The following is a 21,461-nucleotide window of genomic DNA, read 5'->3' as shown; positions in this document are numbered from 1 at the left end:
TCCCAACACTTTAGAATCATAGCTCTGCCACTTACCAGCTAAGCCGCATTGGGAAGTTAGCTAGCTTCTACTTCCATGGGTGTAGTTCAACATCTGCTTAGTGGTTGCAGTAATATATTCCCATACCACCATATAATATATAGTTTGGAACAACCATTCAAGGTAGACAATGTCCCTCTATACAGCTCATGCATGCTCTCTATAAAAGATGTATCAACCATAACTCATCCACATTAGTACTAAAGAGATGTGGGCCAGGAGGTCAATAGTTCAAATCCCTCTTTACTCCTTTCTTTTACCTTCTCTGACCTCAGACTTGTATCATTAACAGTGGCCAATTGCGATTTCCACAATTGCCTACCTGAAACTAAAAATCAAACTTTATTTTCCCAAAATAAACATTTTCATGGAGTTTTCCCCCTCATCTGCAATGAAAATATTTCCCATGAGACCAGGCTGTCTATCAGTGGCACACATGAATTACCCTCCTCTCTGCTAAACCAAGGGTGTCTGCTCCACTGCCAGGGCTCCTCACAATTAACCTTCGTGCATCCTCTGGCCTCTGCTTCTTGGACCAGTTTTCTCCTCACTCTTCCTTGCCTTCCAACTTGATATATGTCTCTTCAATTTCAAGGTACAACTCAAGGGTCGTGGTGCGTGTGAAACCATGATTTGGTTCTCATTGTCTATGTTCCCCCAACGTATCTCATTATAATGCATTATCTTTTATGTATGTCAGGCTTATAGTTCCTTAAGATTTCTCTATGTTCCCCCCCCCTGGTGCCATGTCATAGAAACTTATGCCCTTTGTTTGAAAATTACCGTGTAATTTCTATATCTTATGTAACAAAATAACCACACACCATCATCTCTATCCGGGAACTGTTAAGTATCCAGGCATGTACTATAGTCGCAGATACTTGCAAGGGTGAGACAGGAGGATAAATTGAATCCAGGTGTTCAGTAATAGCTTGGGTAACATAACAAGATCCTCTTTACCCCATCTCAAAACAAATGAAGAGGGCTCTCTGTGTGTGTGTGTGTGCGTGTGTGTGTATGTGTGTGTGTGTGCGTGTCTGTGTGTCTCAGTTGCTAAAGTGCTTGGTTTGCAGGCATAAGGACCTGAGTTTAATCTCTGGAACTCACATAAAAAAAGACAGGAGTGGTGGTGCCCATTTCTTAATCCAGCCCTGGAGAGGTAGGGACAGAATCTTTGGGCCTACTGGCCATCCAGTGTAGCCTAATTGATGAGATCTGGGCTAATGAGAGATGCTATCTCAAATAAGGTAGACGGCATTCCTGAGGATGACACCCAAGGGTGTCGTCTAGCTTTCACTTGCTTACTCTGTCTGTCTGTCTCTCACACACAGCTAAAACAAAACAAAAAATGTTAAGCAAATATCATTTCATTAACAGATGGAATTTGGCAAACAATACAGTGCACATTTATGTATCTAATGCATTGTATCCCTAGAGCTCAATAGATAGAAATGCTGCTAAGTAGCTTTCATTTTCCACCTATGGTTTGTGAAGCCCAGGGGGCCCTACACGACCTCACTGTGGAACAGGGAACACATCCATCTGTCAGCAGCAATTGTTTTATTGACCTGATTAAAGAACAACTATGTCCATGGTCAAAAAGATCTATCCAAATGCATCAGCCTCAGCTACACAGGAGCAATAATTAGAGATTCATTATGCCTGCATTAAAATATGAGTCAGTGGGCACAGCCCAGATTCATGCGCTATTAACATTTACCCAACTTATTTCTCTTGCTGGTTATGATGTGTGATTAGAGCCAGAGCCCATTTTTAAACAAAACCAACCAAATACAGCTTTTCTAAGGTAGTCCAGACATACCTTATAATTCACCGAACTGTATACACTGTTGTGAACACATTCCCAGCTTTCTGCTTACTGTAATTGGCACCATGATCTGATTTTGAATGTTTTTATTCCCCCTAAAAGAAAGCCTAATCCCACCAGCACTCAGCCCCTACCCTTCCTGCTAGCTCTGACACAAAGAAGCAATACTTTCTTTATAAAATTGCCTTTTCTGGACACTTAACATGCAACTAAAAAAAAAAAAACACTTGCAGGCGTTTTACACTTGGCATAATTTCTCATCTTTTTTCACTTAGCGTGATTTCTAAAGGTCACCCACACTTAGCATGTTTTTCTGATTGCTGTGTCACATTCCATTGCAGTACATAGCAAATTTTGTTCCTTCATTTGAGTTTTGACTTTTGGGCTATCATTAATATTAACATTACAGATAAGCCTTTGTGGGAACCAAGTTTTCAATTCTCCTTGTTGTATATACCTAGAGGTGGGAAGAATATTTGGACCATATGGGAACTCTATGTTTAGCCATTTGAGAGTCTGTCAGGCTGTTTTCCAAAGTGGCTAGCCTACACATTTTTTCCATTTCCACCAGTAGTGTGAGAGTTTTGAATTTTCCACACCCTCATCAACACTTCTTTTCTGTATGTTTGATTCTGGCAGGTGTGATGTGATATCTCATTGTGGTTTTGTTCTGTGGGTCCCAAAGGACATGTTTTCATGCACTTCTCTGCGTATCTTTTTAGGGGTGTTGTATTAAATCTTTTACTTTCATTCTGCGTTGCCAATTGTGAGCTCCTTTTATACATTCTTGATGCAAGTCTCATAGATTCAATTCTATTGAGACAGGGTCTCACAATGTAGACCAGGCTGACCTTGACCTTACAAAGATCTGACTGCCTCTGTTTCCTGAGTGTTGGCCCTAAAGGCATGTGCCACTCTGCCAAGCTCTACACTCACTCTCTTTTAAATATTTTCTTTTAATTCGTGGATTGCATTTCTATTTTCTGATAGTATCATTTGCAATACAAATGATTTAAATTTTGATAAAAATGCCAATGTATCTATTATCCCCTTTGTTCCTTATATTTCTGGTGTTGTATCTAAGAAGTGTGTGTGTGTGTGTGTGTGTGTGTGTGTGCATTCATGGGAATCAGTTCTCAGCTTTTTCCATGTGGGTCCCTGGGATCAAACTCAGGTCGTCAGGCACAGTTACAAGTACCTTTATGCATTGAGCCATCTTGCCTGCCCATTTAAGTTTCTCCATTGTTTTAACATGAAGCAACACCGAGAGAGCAAGAGCTGGGATCGAGTTTGCCTCCATTTACTCAAGTGTCTCCTGCTATTAGCCAGGATAGTCTCTTTTTTCACAGCAGAAAGCTGAGCACTTGAAAGGCTTCCAAGTCTATTTATTTAGGAAAAATTGCCAAGTTCCAGCTCACAGGATTTTTGTTCGTTGGCAAGAAATAGACTTCCATCTTCCCTCTTCCAACAGTCCAAATGCTTCCAGTACATGCAGAAGGTAGAGTTTATTTTTCCCTGCAAAGATTGAGAGTGCAAAACTGATTTTTCTTTGCATCAATTATTAACTGTCACTTAGATTGCAGGTGCCAACTAGTTATGAGTGTTTTATTTAAGTCATTAGCATTCCACTACTTTTTATTGAGACAACGTCTTAAGTAGCCCATGCCACACCAACTTTTAAAGGGGCAGTGGATGTAGCTTGAGGCTTAAACTCTTGCCTCTTATAACAAAGCCTTGGGTTCAATCTGCAATAATGCTAAAAATGAGGGAAAAAATGGAAGAAAAGGTAATTTTCAAAAAACCTAACAATCATCAATAACATATTAAATAAATTACAGTTAAATTTTCTGAAATTACATTGTATTATTTGCCAATGACTTTGTCTCTCAAAATCTCCTTTCAACAAATAAGGATCTCTGGTCTTTATAGATTCCAGTGTATTATTTCTCAAAGAGATGTATAAACGCCCTATCTAAATTCTAACTCAGTACTAATCCCATTTACATTTCATTTTCCATAGATTGAATATATGAATTATGGTTCGATTCAGCCCCCTTCTCAGCATTTACTCAGGCCCTCTCCATAGCCATCTCTTTACAGGAAATGTGTTTGCTAATCCACTAGCCACTCAGCTGCAAGGAGATTAATGTTACTGCATTAGAAAATGGCCCCTATAGATCATGCCAAATGAGTAATTCCCAATATTGGACTTTGTAGTAAAGCCAAAAGGGCCCTCCAAATGATGACTTTAACATTCACTGTCTATCAAGGTTCTTTTCCAAGTAACTTTACTAAAACAGTGTTTTAAATATTAATTGTTCATTAGAATTTCCTATCACTCTGTTTTGAAATGGTGCTGGCCATGGAACCCAGAGTTTTGTACGTGCTAGGCAGATACACCCCCACTGAGCTACACCCCCAGACTCTGCTGCAAGTTTTTAACCACCTTTGTTTCAAGACATCAAAGGTGAAGTAGAAAAGAAACACCTACATTTTTTCCTATATCTAAGCCTAGAACTACATGAATATTCAATGGCCATTACAAAGATATTAAGGCGGTTACCACCCCCTCCAGAAAAATCAAGAACTTCAAACACATTTCCTGAAACTCCAACTTCTGTTGCATCTTACGAATGTCCCTTGACCAGCTCTTCTACACCCCAAACAGCCTCACAAAATTTCGCCTTGGGACTCATCTTTCTGATTGTGGAGGCTATTCTGGATGGAGAGGGGCTTATCTTATGATAGTCTTATTGGCTTATGAAAGCATAATCCTATGATCATATTTAAATGGACCTCAGAAAGGGCACTCCCCTGGGATAGAAAGGGTGTGTAAGAGAATGTCAGTAATACAGAAACCTAACAGAAAAGTTCAAAGGTGCAGGAGAGCTGGCTCACTTGGTAAAGCACTTGGAGTGCAAGCATGAAGACCGAAGGCCTGATCCTAGTACCCATGTAAATAGCCTGGTCTTGCAGGTATAGGCCTGTTACTGCCCTGCTGTGGAGGCAGAGTCAGGAGGGTCCCTGGGGCTGGCTGGCCATCTGATGGAGCCAAACTGATGAGCTTCAGGTTCAGTAAGAAGCCCTGTCTCAGAAAATAAGGGAGGAAAAAATTTTAAAAAAGAAAGAAAGAAAATAAGGTGGGGGTCGGTGAGATGGCTCAGTGGGTCAAAGAGCTTGCTGTGCAGCTTGACTACCTGAATTCAACCTGGGACTTTTATAAAAAGCCAGGTGTAGTGGCACACATCTGGATTCCTGGCACTCCTGAGGCAGGATGGGAGGCAGAGACAAGAGAATTAACTGGTAGCGCACGGACTAGCCAGTCTAGGGTACATCGTAGGGCAGACAAAACAGAAACTCAAACAAAGAAACAAACAAGGTAGGAGAGAATCCACTCCTCAAAGTTGTCCTCTAACCTCCAAATACAATAACAATAAGTCACCATTTTAATATGATGGAAGGAGATTGCAAAAGACATCCAACATACACTTCCGGGGCACACACAGGCACATCCCACTTCTCAAAAGGCAAAAAGTGACAAAGATGTTGAAAGAAAAAATATAAAGGGAAGTCAGGGCATGCTGACTCATGCCCATAATCCTAACATTAGGGAGGCGGTGGCAAGAGGATTAAGAGTTCAGAGGCATCCTCAGCTACACAGTGAGTTCTAGGCCAAACTAGACTGCATGACATCCTATTTCAAATACATGCACGCACACACACACACACACGCATTCACAGGCAAGCATGGTGGTGCATAGCTATAGTTTCAGCAAGAGGCATACTATGAGTTTGAGGTCAGTCTGGACTACATAACAAGATCCAGGACATCCAGGGCTGTATAGCAACACACTGTCTCAAACCAGCAAAATGATGCATACAAACAGATGTGAATGAAATAAGTAAAGCGCTGGTATAGTAATGAGACGATCGTTTCTTGGAACGTGTTCTAACAGAATTAGAGAAAAAAAAGGGCTGATTAGAAAGATTGTCAGGGATAGAGCTGTCTGGATGTCCCCCAGTCCTTTCTTTACAACTCCAGTATTCTGGGAACGCCTGTAGCACCGCCAATCTCCTGCCCCATTCATTTGGACATAATCATGTATTGCTGTACAATCTCAGTTCTTTTGGGCACAGAGTCACTTCCTTGAGGCTGATGTATGCATGAGTGCACTGTAAATATAAACAAATGCATGATTGAACAATTGAGTATAATCAGCTTAAAGCTAAGTGCAATCGATTATTCTGGATTCTCCTAACAGTCATCGTAATATTAAGACAATAAAGCTAGCAATTCCCCTTGCATAGAAGTGGTAAAGTCATCAACACCATGATTGTTCTGGGTTGAATGTAAAATGCCCTCCCTCTGAGGGCCCATGGCTTTGAACACTTGGTCCTCAGCTGGTAGTGCGCTTTTGGGAGGTTGTAGAGCCTGCAGGATGTGAAGTTTAGCTGACGGAACTAGTGACAGAAGGGTTGGTCTTCAACCCCATGAACACACACACACGACTAAAAAATAATAGGCCTGGGAGATGACTCAGTGGGTAAAGGCAAGCTGCTCTCAAGCCTGATGATCTGAGTTCAATCCCCAGGACTCACAAGATGGCAAAAAAGAAGCCGCTCTCTCAAGCTGTCTTCTGAGCGTTATGTGCATGCAGTGGCACACTAATCGCTACACATATATAGAAACAATAAAAAGTGTAATACAATGTTCTTAAAATGAAAATAAAAAATGTTTAAAAATATAACAAAACACTGAACAGTAGTGGCACATGCCTTTAATCCCATCACTTGGGAGGCAGAAGCAGAGGCAGATAGATCTCTGAGTCGGAGGCAAGCCTGGTCTACAGAGTGAGTTCTAGGACAGACAGGACTACACAGAGAAACCCTATCTTGAAAAACAACAACAACAACAACAAAATACAAGCACACATCCAATAATGATACTTTAGTTAATAATGGAGCACATAGGCGATTTCTTATGAAAACAAAATAATAAAAAAAATGCCAAACCAGATAGGAAATATTTGAAATTTTGCTGTCCATATGATCTTTGTTACCACTTCTCATTTCTACCATTAATTCTAGCACAAAAGCAGATGGAAAGAGTGGCCATGGTCATGCTTCAACAAAAGTTTAGTTATTAAAACAGGTGGCTGAATCATGTGCTGTGGTACAAGCATAGGTAACAGTTGGAAGAATGTACACCCCTCCCCCCCTTTAGAGACAGCGTCTATTAAGTAGCTCTGGTTATCTTGCGACTTACTATATAGCTCAGACTGGCCTTGAACTCACAAAAATCCACCTGCCTATGCCTCCCAAATGCTGGGATTAAAGGTATGCTCCATCATGTCAAGCAAATGTGCACTTCTTATCTCCGAGAATGCTAGTTTGATGATGGTACATGTCACTTACATTTAACCATTGTTATTTAGTCTTTAAAATTGTTCTAATTGGCACAACTGACAAAATGATACTAATAAAGAATACAGCGGAAGCTTCATGTGATGGGGTACACCTGTATTCCCAGTATTTGGGAGGTTGAGGCAGGAGGATAGCAGACCCTGTCTCAAAAAGAAAAAAAAAAGTTATTGCGTAGATAACAATCAGATACTAGATTTATTACTGAATATCTTATTTTGATTTTGCTTGGTTGGGTTTTTGTTTTTGAGACAAAAGTCTTGCTATGTAGCCTCAAACAGACAGCAAGCATCCTGCATCTGTCTCCTCCGTCCAGGGATTCTGGGTGTGCACCACTTTGCCTTGCTGGGGACCCTGCTTTTTATGTTTTTCGCCTGTCCCCACTCTCCCACAGCTGCCTGCACCTTTCCAAATTCTCCTAACCTCCCACAGGACAAACAGAATTCTGGTGTTTTGTTACTACAGTTTGGGGATGGAGATTACAATTTCACATTTTATAGGCATCACATGGTATGGGAATGGGTACAGAACACATCGAAAAGTGGGGTTCCTGGATCAACGAGTCAGCGAATTTATGACTGTGATCCCAAGGGACTCACCATTCCCCACTTTGTTCTAGATTCCTCAGCGGCACACCTGGGTACCTTCTGACCACATTGGTGCTAGGAGAAAGAAAAGCTGAAACACTGTTTCTTATGTTTGTCCCCAAGACTACCCTATGCACAATGCTTTCATAGAAGGCTTCACAGGACCCAGCACCTTGAACTTCCAGGCAGTGTTTATTACAGCAAATGCATAAGGGCGTACCAATGGGTCCTAAGGGGCAAAGATGGCGCAGAGACGAGGAGGACCCATATGCAGACTTTCTTCTGCTCTCTCCCTCCCAGGAAAGGTGATACCTGGCATGCTTTGCCCCAGCAATGAAAACGTGTCTCCTATATAAAAGTTCTACCCAGAGAAGCCCATTTAAGAGGCAGGTTGGGCCCACAGGCATCCTCTGCCTACCCATGGCAAGGTTCCAGAATCTAGGAAGGAAAGCCAGCACTCAGCATCAACCATACCCACACCACAATTAGGCAACCTAAAGTAGCTTGACAAGGGAGTTGGTGATGAGGGGGAGAATGTCCTTGTCCTTTAGAGAATAGCTCATCACCTAAATTCTCTTATGTAAAGGAGACAGACAGACACAAGTGCCCATACATGCACACACCACACACACACACACACACACACTCCCCTTTAGAGATAGCTCTGCCATGCCAAATCTTCCCTGCACTGTCTAGCAAGGTGAAGTCTTTTCAGATCAGCCAGCCAGTTAGTTTGACTGTATATCACCAAAGGCAGGAAGTGAGTGTGGCTTTGGGCAAACCATGGCTCCGTGGGATCAACTCTGATTGGCCAGCTGCTCGCCTTGAACTACTTCACACCATTTGAACTGAACCGCAGCTCACTCCAGGCTGCCGCAGGGAAATGTGCCCGGCATGACAAAACTGTCTCCGAACAAAATTACTATTTATCGCTAGCTGCTGCTTGAGAGAGAGAGAAAATGACCCCATTCTTTCATTCTTCAGCACTACAAAGGGCCAAGAGGGAACAGGGCTAATACTGGCTTCAGGGATTTTCATGAAAGACTGTACCAGCTCAGTGAGAAAGCAGGATACAGAATAGATAGCCTTCGGTTTGGAAGTAGGGGTTTAAATACACAAATTCCTGAACAGGCATTTTTCTCTTTAGAGCAAGTATTTTTCTAGGGATTCTCTATTGGTGCAGCTATTTCGAATGCCTAGTTCTCCGAAATCATCAAGGCTTAATAGACTACATGCACGGATAGAAAATGCTAGGGTTACAGGCAAGTACAACAATGCTGGGTGGTTTACATTTGTGTTGGGGATTCGAACTCCGATCCTTATGCTTGTCCACCCACTGAGCCATTTTCCTAGCCCTTGACCTGGACTTACAATGCCACTAATAAGCCTGCTCAGTTTAAGCTTTTTTAGAAGTGGAATTCTATGAAATGTTCTCTTGAGATACTCTGCTGTCTTGCTGCATGTTCCGGTAGCTTATTCACTCTCAGAGCTGTGTAGAAATTCGTGACAGGACTAAACCATGGCTTATTTAGCCAGTCTCCTTCAAAAGGCATTTGGACTGTTTTACATTTACTGTTAGGAGGAAGAAGAGTTCAATGCATTCATTTTCCAAAATGCTAGTAAGAATATTCAAAATAACTAAATAGCAGGCTCACGATCAAGTACGCAAATTCTAAGTATTTCCTCGATGAGTGTGGCACCCCCTCCCCCACCAGTATAACCCATGTGACCAAAGCCAAGAGCAGGTAGCTTCTCAGGAGACCGTCTCTATTTTAAATCACTCCAAAGCCAGGAGCAGCCCCCAAATCTTTATAATTACAGCACAGCCTCCAACTGAGATGGTTCTCTCAGTGCACAAGGTTAAGCCCCAATTCTAGAGCATCCTCTGTCATTATTTGATGACCTCCTCGGGGGTCATGCTTGGCTTTGGTTTCAAAGTCTAGCAAATGAAGGAATGCAACAAGATGGACACCGGGGCCCATTGCGTCTCCTGTCAGTCAAAGAACCCCATTGAACACTGGGATCCTTGTGGCGATCCCCCGTTGTTAATAGGTAATTACCATTTTCCTGCTTGCTGCCTGTCCAGTTTCTTACATATCACAATTAAACCATCATTTAGCCATCTCTGCTTATGGTGGGATAATTGTAGCTTTTGCTTGTCCCACAGATGGGCTCTCCTCCAAGTCTTTGTGGTTTCTCTGCAAACATCTTCTAATTATCTACATGCTTCTAAAAAGGAGCTCCCAATGGATTCTAATATTTTAGTCAAGTAGACCAAAGGTGATGAAGGAGAGAGAATCCAGACAATGAAGGGATCAGTCAGCCTTCCTATTCAAAGTCTGGGGGAGGGGTAGCGGCAGCCAGGCTGGGCATCCCCGTCCTACTACCTACTTTGCATCTCAGGAGGGCCATTAAGTTGTAAAGCTGCCTGCTCATCCACAGTTCTTCCTTCAGATCCAGCTAGTCAGTACCCCCAGGTGAGCCCAAGGTATGAATGCAAAATACTCAAGCCTTGGGAAGACACACTTTACCAGTTTTCTTCAGTCTCTCCTGCCTCCTCAGGACCCCTGCAATGACAGTTCACCCAGTCAGACGTTTAATCACATTCTAGCAAAGTCTCTTTTTGCTGTGTAAGGTAGGAGATTCACGGGTTCTGGGGAGTATTGGCCAGGGCATCTATGGGAGTTGTTCATTATTCTGCCTTGCAGAAGTGAGGCAAAACAATCCAGAAAGAAGCAATAATTATTTGCTAAAATCTCTCTTGTTTATTTGTTTTTGAGAAAGGATCATACTACGTAACTTTGGCTATCCTGGAACTCACTCTGTAGACCAGGCTGGCCTCAAACTCAGAGATCCACCTGCCTTCTACATCCTGAGGGCTGGGATTAAAGGCTTGAGCCATCATGCCAAGCCAAAAGTCTTAATTTATGATTTTCTTGTTTGGTTACTATAAATATTTCATGATATGTTACCACATTGGAACATGGGCTTTTGGGAAACCTGCATCTATGTTCCTCAGCCGTGCTTATTCATATCTGGCTCTAGAATAAACTAGCTCTTACTTCCTTTGTATCTTGGTGATGACACCATCACCCCATATAGTGCCTCTTCCTAGCTCTTAAGGAAACCCTTGGGTTTATTTTATAAGATGGGTCTGACAGCTGCATGTCATCTCCAATGGAAACAACCTAAATGCATTCTTTCACTAAGCCTTTTTTGAGCACCCACTGGACAGTAGGGGGGTGCAAGGACACCAGAGACTCGCAATACCAGGTTCCTCTGGAGTCTGCACCTTAACGAAGCACACAGCACACAGACCAGGAAGGTGTTTTTCCTTTTGTGTGTATATGTGTGCTTGCATGTGCTGTCGGTGTACAGTATGGGCACACCATAAGAAATAGGTCAGGAATTGGGGCTGGAAACATAGCTTAGTTGGTAGAATGCTTGCCTAACCATGCAGGGGACCCTAAGTTCAATTCTCAGGACCGTATAAACCAAGCATTGTGGTACATGTCTATAACCCCAACACTGGGTGGTAGAGGCAGCAGAATCAGAAGTTCTAGGTCATCTTCAGCTACATAGCCACTTTGAGGTTAGCCTGAGCTACACAAAATCCTGCCTCAAAGAACTCAAACAAACAAAACAGTCAACCAAAACTATGTATGTATTGTGAAGGAAACCTCTTGAAAATAAACTGTGTTTGCAGCCAGGTCCACCCTAACCCCTCCCTCATCTAGGACCTGCTGGAGCTCATGAAGGGACTGGTCCTGTGGAACAACCCCTGAAGGATCTCCACGACTTGGGGTGGCCACAGGCTATCCCAGAGGAGTTCCAGTGAGGATCCAATGATGGTGGTGTACCAGAAACCAGTGTTCTTGAACCAGCCCAGTGACTCATTGCATGGAACATTTGGTAGTCGAGCTGGTTGGACAAAAGGGTGTGCTATGTGACACATGGCTCCCAGTGCCACCAGGATGCACGAAGAGGTGTTGGATTGGTGGGAACAATGGAGGAGTGAGCAGTATTTTTTTTTGTAGTTGTTCTGTTTTATTCTTGTTTTTGTTTGTGTGTTTGCTTGCTTACTATGTTTTGGTTTGATTTTTAAAATTTTCTTTTGTGGGGGCACTGCAGGGGTGAGGGGGAGGATATGGAAGGAACCAGTAGGTGAGCAGAATTAGGTGCATGATGTGAAATTCCCAAAGAATCAATAAAAAATTATTTTTTTTTAAAGAAAGCAACTGCAGAAAGTGATTGATTAGAATTTTAGTACTGTGGAGAGGCTGGGATGGGAAACGTCCAGAGACGTATTAATTACCTTACCTTCAGCTAGTTCTTATCCTCCAGAACAGCCATTCTTTGCTCACCTCTGGGTTAGAATTAATATCTGTGACTAATAGAAACCTTTTGACATCTATTGTCTTAGCAAAATACTAGCTTCCACCAACAAGCATGCCATCGGACAGTATCTTGGGCCCATAGAAAACCTTCCCCCATCATGGCTATGCCCACCTCGCTGATGTACCCACCACCGTATTTTAATGATCTATGACTTTCTTTCTTCTTTTAAAATTCCGTTTATTTAGCGTATGTACACATAAAAGAGGAATCACCCTCAGATCTCACCCAGCAGAAAACATGCACAAACCCAAGGTGTATGTGGAAGGGGGGCCCAGCCCCAAGTTAGCACCAGGAATGGTGCAATGCTGTGATCACAAGCCCATTACAAGCGGGCCGGACCGAAGTGTCAAACAGGCTGGAACCCTGCTGCTGGCCCTAAAACAAGTGAGTGTCACCGCCGAAAGTCTGTTTGATGCCCTCAAAGTAATACCGCTGCCAGCCTTGCCCCATCTGCTCTTCCTCAGGAGCAGGGATGCTGCTCTGGCCTTCCATGCACAGCTCTGTCTCTCGGTTCTTGCCAACAAAGGTCAAGGAGATGGTAGCAAAGTGCCCCTCTAGCCATGACTTAAAACTGCTACTCCATAACGATGTGTTTCTTAGGGACCAGATCAGTAAACTCTCCCGTGACATTGTCGTCAACCATGTGGAACACCTCCTAAGGCTGCAGGAGCCTAGGGAAAGGCCTGCACCGGCTCCTAGGTGATAAACATTCTTTAGAGCGTGTCCAGTGACATCTGGAAGGTCTCTCTAAGGGAGATCTTACAAGTGAGGGTTTTGAGCCGGGCAGTGGTGGCACACGCCTTTAATCCCAGCACTCGGGAGGCAGAGGCAGGCGGATCTCTGTGAGTTCGAGGCCAGCCGGTCTACAAGAGCTAGTTCCAGGACAGGAACCAAAAAAAAAAAAGTTATGTACAAGTGAGGATTTTGTTTTTTTTTTTTTTTTTTTTTTTTTTTTAGTAGTTTTTTTTTTTAAATTTATTTATTTATTAAGGATTTCTGCCTCGTCCCCACAACCGCTTCCCATTTCCCTCCCCCTCCCCCCGATCAAGTCCCCCTCCCTCATCTGCTCGAAGAGCAATCAGGGTTTCCTGACCTGTGGGAAGCCCAAGGACTGCCCACCTCTATCCAGGTCTCGTACGGTGAGCATTCAAACTGCCTAGGCTCCCACAAAGCCAGTACGTGCAGTAGGATCAAAAACCCACTGCAATTGTTCTTGAATTCTCAGTATTCCTCATTGTCCGCTATGTTCAGCTAGTCCGGATTTATCCCATGCTTTTTCAGACCTAGGCCAGCTGGCCTTGGTGAGATCCCAATAGAACATCCCCATTGTCTTAGTGTGTGGGTGCACCCCTTGTGGTCCTGAGTTCCTTGCTCGTGCTCCGTCTCCTTCTGCTCCTGATTTGGACCTTGAGATTTCTGTCCGGTGCTCCCGTGTGGGTCTCTGTCTCTGTCTCCTTTCATCGCCTGATGAAGGTTAATATTCCTGAGGATGCCTATGTGTTTGTCTTTGGATTCGCCTTATTTAGCTTCTCTAGGAACATGAATTATAAGCTCAATGTCCTTTATTTATGGCTAGAAACCAAATATGAGTGAGTACATCCCATGTTCCTCTTTTTGGGTCTGGCTTACCTCACTCAGGATAGTGTTTTCTATTTCCATCCATTTGTATGCAAAATTCAAGAAGTCCTTGTTTTTTACTGCTGAGTAATACTCTAATATGTATATATTCCATACTTTCTTCATCCATTCTTCCGTTGAAGGGCATCTAGGTTGTTTCCAGGTTCTGGCTATTACAAACAATGCTGCCATGAACATAGTTGAGCATATACTTTTGTTGTATGATAGGGCCTCTCTTGGGTATATTCCCAAGAGTGGTATTGCTGGATCCAGGGGTAGGTTGATCCCGAATTTCCTGAGAAACCGAAACACTGCTTTCCAGAGTGGTTGCACAAGTTTGCATTCCCACCAGCAATGGGTGATTGTACCCCTTTCTCCACAACCTCTCCAGCAAAGGCTATCATTGGTGTTTTTTATTTTAGCCATTCTGACAGGTGTAAGGTGGTATCTTAAAGTTGTCTTGATTTGCATTTCCCTGATCGCTAAGGAAGTTGAGCATGACCTTAAGTATCTTTTGGCCATTTGAACTTCTTCTGTTGAGAATTCTCTGTTCAGCTCAGTGCCCCATTTTATAATTGGGTTGATTAGCCTTTTACGGTCTAGTTTCTTGAGTTCTTTATATATTTTGGAGATCAAACCTTTGTCAGTTGCAGGGTTGGTGAAGATCTTCTCCCAGTCAGTGGGTTGTCTTTTTGTCTTAGTGACAGTGTCCTTTGCTTTACAGAAGCTTCTCAGCCTCAGGAAGTCCCATTTATTCAATGAGGCCCTTAGTGTCTGTGCTGCTGGGGTTATACATAGAAAGTGGTCTCCTGTGCCCATTTGCTGTAGAGTACTTCCCACTTTCTCTTCTATCAGGTTCAGTGTGTTCGGACTGATATTGAGGTCTTTAATCCATTTGGATTTGAGTTTTGTGCATGGTGATAGATATGGATCTATTTTCATTCTTCTACAGATTGACATCCAGTTTTGCCAGCACCATTTGTTGAAGATGCTCTCTTTTTTCCATTGTATACTTTTGGCTCCTTTATCGAAGATCAGGTGTTCATAGGTTTGTGGGTTAATGTCAGGGTCTTCTATTCGATTCCATTGGTCGACTTCTCTGTTTTTATGCCAATACCAAGCTGTTTTCAATACTGTAGCTCTGTAATAGAGTTTGAAGTCAGGAATGGTAATGCCTCCAGACAATCCTTTATTGTATAAGATTGTTTTGGCTATCCTGGGTTTTTTGTTTTTCCATATAAAGTTAATTATTGTCTTCTCCAGATCTGTGAAGAATTTTGATGGGATTTTGATGGGGATTGCATTGAATCTATAGATTGCTTTTGGTAGAATTGCCATTTTTACTATGTTGATCCTCCCAATCTAAGAGCAAGGGAGGTCTTTCCATTTTCTGGTGTCTTCTTCAATTTCTTTCTTCAAAGACTTATAGTTCTTGTCAAGTAGATCTTTCACTTCCTTGGTCAGGGTTACCCCAAGGTATTTTATGCTATTTGTGGCTATCGTGAAAGGTGATGCTTCTCTGATTTCCCTCTCTGCTTCCTTATCCTTAGTGTATAGGAACGCAACTGATTTTTTGGAGTTGATCTTGTATCCTGCCACATTACTAAAGCTGTTTATCAGCTGTAGGAGTTCTTTGGTAGAATTTTTGGGGTCGCTTATGTACACTATCATATCATCTGCAAATAATGAAAGCTTAACTTCTTCCTTTCCAATACGAATCCCCTTGATCTCCTTATGTTGTCTTATTGCTATTGCTAGAATTTCAAGCACTATATTGAAGAGGTATGGAGAGAGTGGACATCCTTGTCGTGTTCCTGATTTTAGTGGGATGGCTTTGAGTTTTTCTCCGTTTAATTTAATGTTAGCTGTTGGCTTGCTGTAAATAGCTTTTATTATATTTAGGTAGGACCCTTGTATCCCTATTCTCTCCAAGACCTTTATCATAAAGTGGTGTTGAATTTTGTCGAATGCTTTTTCAGCATCTAGTGAAATGATCATATGGTTTTTTTCTTTCAGTTTATTTATATGGTGGATTACATTGATAGATTTGCGTATGTTGAACCAGCCCTGCATCTCTGGGATGAAGCCTACTTGATCATAATGGATAATTTTTCTTATGTGTTCTTGGATTCGGTTTGCCAGTATTTTATTGAAAATTTTTGCGTCGATGTTCATGAGTGAGATCGGTCTGTAATTCTCTTTCTTGGTTGGGTCTTTTTGTGGTTTTGGTATCAGGGTAACTGTAGCTTCATAAAAGGAATTTGGCAATGACTCTTCTGATTCTATATTGTGAAATACCTTAAGGAGTATAGGTATTAGTTCTTCTTGGAAGTTCTGGTAGAATTCTGCATTGAAACCATCTGGTCCTGGGCTTTTTTTCGAAGGGAGATTTTTGATAACCATTTCTAATTCTTCGCGAGAAACCGGTCTATTTAGATCATTCACCTGGTCTTGGTTTAGCTTTGGTATATGATACTTATTTAAAAAAAATGTCCATTTCTTTTGTATTTTCCAGTTTTGTGGCATACAGGCTTTTGTAGTAAGATCTAATGATTCTCTGAATTTCCTCTGTGTCTGTGGTTATGTCCCCCTTTTCATTTCTGATCTTATTTATTTGCGTGTTCTCTCTCTGTCGTTTAATTAGTTTGGATAGGGGTTTGTCGATCTTGTTGATTTTCTCCAAGAACCAGCTTTTTGTTTCATTGATTCTTTGGACTGTTTTCTGTGTTTCTATTTTGTTGATTTCAGCCCTCAGTTTTATTATTTCCAGTCTTCTACTTCTCCTGGGCGCGTCTGCTTCTTTTTTTTCTAGAGCTTTCAGGAGTGTTTTTAAGTCCCCAATGTATGCATTCTCCGTTTTCTTTAAGTGGGCACTTAGTGCTATGAACTTTCCTCTTAGCACTGCTTTCATTGTGTCCCATAGGTTTGAGTATGTTGTCCCTTTATTTTCATTAAATTCAAGGAAGACTTTAATTTCTTTCTTGATTTCTTCCTTGACCCAGGTGTGGTTCAGTAGTTGACTGTTCAGTTTCCATGAGTTTGTCGGGTTTTGGGGGCAGCGTGGTTGTTGCCTTCTAACTTTAATCCGTGATGATCTGATAAGACACAGGTGGACACTGATATTTTTTTGTATCTGTGGAGGTTTCCTTTGTTACCAAGTATGTGGTCAATTTTTGAGAAGGTTCCATGAGCTGCAGAGAAGAAGGTATATTCTTTCCTATTTGGGTGGAATGTTCTATAGATGTCTGTTAAGTCCATTTGCTTCATTACCTCCAATAATTCTCTTAATTCTCTATTAGGTTTCTGTCTGATTGACCTGTCCCTTGGAGAGAGAGAAGTCTCCTTCTACTAGTGTGTGTGGTTTGATGTCTGCCTTGAGTTCTAGTAATATTTCTTTTACATAAGTAGGTGCTTTTATATTGGGGGCGTATATATTCAGGATTGAGACGTCCTCCTGATGAATTGTTCCTGTTATGAGTATAAAGTGACCGTCTCGGTCTCTTCTGATTGATTTTAGTTTGAAGTCAGTTTTGTTAGAAATTAGTATGGCCACACCTGCTTTTTTCTTAGGACCATTTGCTTGAAACACCTTTTCCCAACCCTTTACTCTGAGTAGGTGCCTGTCTTTGTGGTTGAGATGTGTTTCTTGCAAACAGCAGAATGTTGGATCCTGTTTTCGTATCCAATCTTTTAGCCTGTGCCTTTTTATAGGTGAATTGAGCCCATTAATATTAAGTGATATTAATGACCAGTGGTTGTTTACTCCGGTTATTCTTATTGCTTTTGGTAGTAGAGATTGTGTGTCTCCCTTCTTTGAGATGTGCTCGTGAAGGGTCATTAGATGCCTGGGTTATTATAGGCAGTGTTGGCAGTGTTGGATTCCTTGGGTTGCGATTTTCCTTCTATTACTTTCTGTAGGGCTGGATTTGTGGCTACGTATTGTTTAAATTTGTTCTTATCCTGGAATGTCTTGTTTTCTCCATTGATAATGAACGATAGCTTGGCTGGGTATAGTAGTTTGGGTTTGCATCCATGGTCTCTTAGCTTCTGCAGAACCTCTATCCAGGACCTTCTGGCTTTCATAGTTTCCATCGAGAAGTCAGGTGTAAGTCTGATCGGTTTACCTTTATAAGTTACTTGCCCCTTTTCTTTTGCAGCTCTTAATATTCTTTCTTTAACCTGTATATTTTGTGTTTTGATTATTATATGGCGAGGAGATGTTTTTCTTTGATCCAGTCTGTTTGGTGTTCTGTATGCTTCTTGAATATTTAAATGAATATCTTTCTTTAAGTTGGGAAAGTTTTCTTCCATAATTTTGTTGAAAATATTTTCTGGGCCTTTGAGCTGTGACTCTTCTCCTTCTTCTATTCCTATTATTCTTAGGTTTGGTTTTTTTATTGTGTCCCATAGTTCCTGAATGTTTTGTGTTGAGAATTTGTTGGCTTTGCTGTTTTCTTTGATCTGTTCGTTTATTTTCTCTATGGTGTCCTCAGCATCTGAGAGTCTTTCTTCTAGCTCTTGTATTCTATTGATTATGCTTGTTTCTGTAGACTCTGCTCGTTGGCCTAGATTTTCCATATCCAGCTGGTCCTCAGTTTGTATTTTCTTCTTTGCCTTCATTTCAGTTTTCAATTCTTGAACTGTTTCCATTACCTGCTTGATGGTTTTTTCTTGGTTTCCCAGGGTATCATGTACATATTTACTCATTTCTTCAAACTTTTTGTTATACTTCTCATCCATTTCTATAAGGGCATTTTTTACATGTTGTTTAAGGGACTCTATTATCTTCATAAAGTCGATTTTTTCCACTTCTTCTGTGTTAGGTTGTTCAAATACTTCTGTTGTAAGATCATTGGGTTCTGATGTTTTCATGTTGTTTTTCGGATTATTGGGTGAATTCTTGCCTTGGCGCCTGCCCATTTCCTCCTATTGATCCTATCCAATGGGTCCTTTAAAAACCGGATCAGGTTTCCCTGCTGGCCAAGGGCTCCGCTTACAAAATGCCCTCACTCTCTTTCGTGGTTCCTGCTGCAGGCCAAGAACCCTCTCACCCCTCCGAAGGATCTTCAGGACAGGACCAGGCTCCCCTTGTGCCAGTGACCTGGCCAACCAAAAGCCTACCTCTTTGATTCAATTGTAGTAGGGCGAACTGCTCTCCTTATTGCACGCCTGTCCCCGCCGCTTGGGTCTGCCGCTGCGCTGGTCCCCGAAAGCCTCTTCCTGTATGTGGTGTTGCTCCGCCGCGTCTGGCCGCCGCGCCGCTCCGCCTCTGCGCGTCTGGCCGCCGGGCCGCGCCGCTCCGCCTCTGCCACAAGTGAGGATTTTGACACCAACAGGTTTGGCCTGGCTTTTTGAAGGAGCAGACTTAGCCTGGCATACCTCAGTCTTTAGTGCTGGCCTACCGACTCTGCATTCACTGTGGGCAAAATCTGCCCTGAGTGAACTCTGCTTTGACGGTGCTGATGGAAACCCCACTGCTTCTTTTAGACGTTTCAGCCCTTCTTCCTTCATTAAGGCCATGAGATTTGTGTCAGGCTCATCTTTGGCAAGGCGCACACTAATCTCCACTTCATCCACACTGTTTTCAGGAGACAAACTGGGGACTTCCACAGGTCCTTTGTATTGCACTCCTGACTTCGAGGTACCTGTCCAGTTGAGCTTGATGGTCTACTCATAAAAGAAAGTAAGTTTGCCTCACGCTTGCCCTCCTCATCTACTAGAACTGCCAGGAACTGAGTTTTCAGCTTTTCTGTGGACCGATCTGAAGCATCCCTTTCTGTCCAGTGCCAGTGGTTGAAGTTGGTGGGATCTGTCCACTCCTTCAAGAGCCAGCGTGGATCTCCCTCACCCCATTTGGCCATCAGCTAACTTATCCCTCACCAATACCAGTTCCCAAGCAGCCGCTGCCACAGCCTCAGGACTGCTCGGTCCCAGCTGCCCCGCAGTGCCTGGAAACTACTAGAAGCGGCAGTAGCACCTCTTAGCTTGCTTTTTCAATCTATGACTCTTTTTGTTCTTTAAAACTATAAAAACTTCACGAAACTGCTTCCATGTTGGAAAATAAAAGTCGTAGTAACCTCAATTTGTGTTCCCAGGCCATGGTTACCAAAATGGCTCCAGAATAAACTATCTCTTATACCCTTTAGGAAGACAGCTGTTTGTTTGTGTGTGTGTGTGTGTGTGTGTGTGTGTGTGTGTGTGTGTTAATGTGAAGATGCCATAAGGAAACCTTCTGATTTATAGGCTACTTTTTTTAAATACCAAAAAAAAAATAATTCGTTAGTGACTTTATTCATTTGGCGACTGAGCTTATCTTCGATGAGTCGGAAGCCAGAAGTACACCAGAAGGCATAAAGAACTCGATTGGTCTCGTGGGACGCTGACAATTCAAAAGAAGTCAAGAGGAGAGGGAGCACCATTTACTAGTGGTTCGAAAAACGTGTTTGTATGAGATGCTCATCACATCTGTGCTACAGAAATAGTACCCTGATGCTTCAGTACTCATGGACACCACACAAAACCATCTATTTCCTACTTTAGCATGAGGTAAGGATGGTTTCGTGGAGTGTCCACCTTCCCATATGAGTATCTTTTGTAGTGGCCACGATCATTCTGTCTGCTTTCTTCTCTGAAGTTCATAGCTACTTAGGATTACAATCCTTTTTCTGCCTTTCCTTTTTGGACCTAATGTGTCTACCTCTATCCCTACGCCCAGTCAGTCTTGTCTTCTAGGACTCCAGTAACAACACACCTGAAATTCTCATGGGATTTCATGATGGTTTTGATGCAACTTCCCTATAGTTTCTGAAAGGATACAGATTATTCTACGTCCCTCTGGCTTCCTGCTTTGCACCTTTGATAGTATACTGGTGTATGGAGATGTCTCAATAGCATCTGTATTAATTCCCCTTAGAAACAATTCTAACAGGGCTGGAGAGCTAGCTCAGCTGTTAAGAGTGCATGCTACTCTTGTAGAGGACCCCTAGCAGCCGCATCAGATAGCTCGTGACTGCTTGCAACTCCAGCTCTAGGGGATGCAACACCCTCCTCTGGTCTCCATAGGCACCTGTACTCACATCACAGGCACACACACACACAGACACACACACATACCACACACACAGATACTTCAAAATAAAATGAATAGTTCTTTAGAAAATGCAAACAGTCTCTAAAAAAATATTCATTCTAAGGTTTTTCATTCACCTTTTCCAAAATACAAGAAAGACTAATGTTCAGCAGTTTTATAATTTGTAGCAACTTCTAGCTTTGGGGTATAATTTACATACATTAAATTTCACCTATTTTAAGTGTATAATTTAATGAAACTTAGTAATTATATGCAGTGTTATAATTACAATAATCAAGATACAAAACAGTTCCCTCTGTGCATGGTACCCTAGTGCCTTTCTGCAACTCACCACCTTTCCCAGATCCCTGATTTTCCCTTTCATTGATCAGTAGCATTCTATAGAACTGATATGCCATAGGAACAGTTACACTTTTTGAATCACATTTGCATAGTTTCAAGTTTGCAGGCATTATGAATTATGCTGCTATGAACATTAATG

The 21,461-nt window shown here is 42.2% G+C and overlaps 1 protein-coding gene and 1 pseudogene across 1 annotated transcript in view; both read right to left on the bottom strand.

Annotated features, from left to right (window-relative positions):
* Gpm6b (glycoprotein M6B) overlaps positions 1–21,461 on the bottom strand; it is a 156,765-nt gene that overhangs the window by 58,735 nt on the left and 76,569 nt on the right. The gene's annotated exons all lie outside the window — the stretch shown is intronic.
* On the bottom strand, positions 12,649–19,751 carry LOC121439400 (annotated as a pseudogene).

Source organism: Microtus oregoni, unplaced genomic scaffold, assembly GCF_018167655.1.
Source record: "Microtus oregoni isolate MIOR12 unplaced genomic scaffold, Mior012 000061F_ref0000440, whole genome shotgun sequence".
Classification (NCBI taxonomy): Eukaryota; Metazoa; Chordata; class Mammalia; order Rodentia; family Cricetidae; genus Microtus; species Microtus oregoni.
The sequence above is the reverse complement of the archived record's forward strand: the minus strand, read 5'-3'. Positions and strand labels throughout refer to the sequence as shown.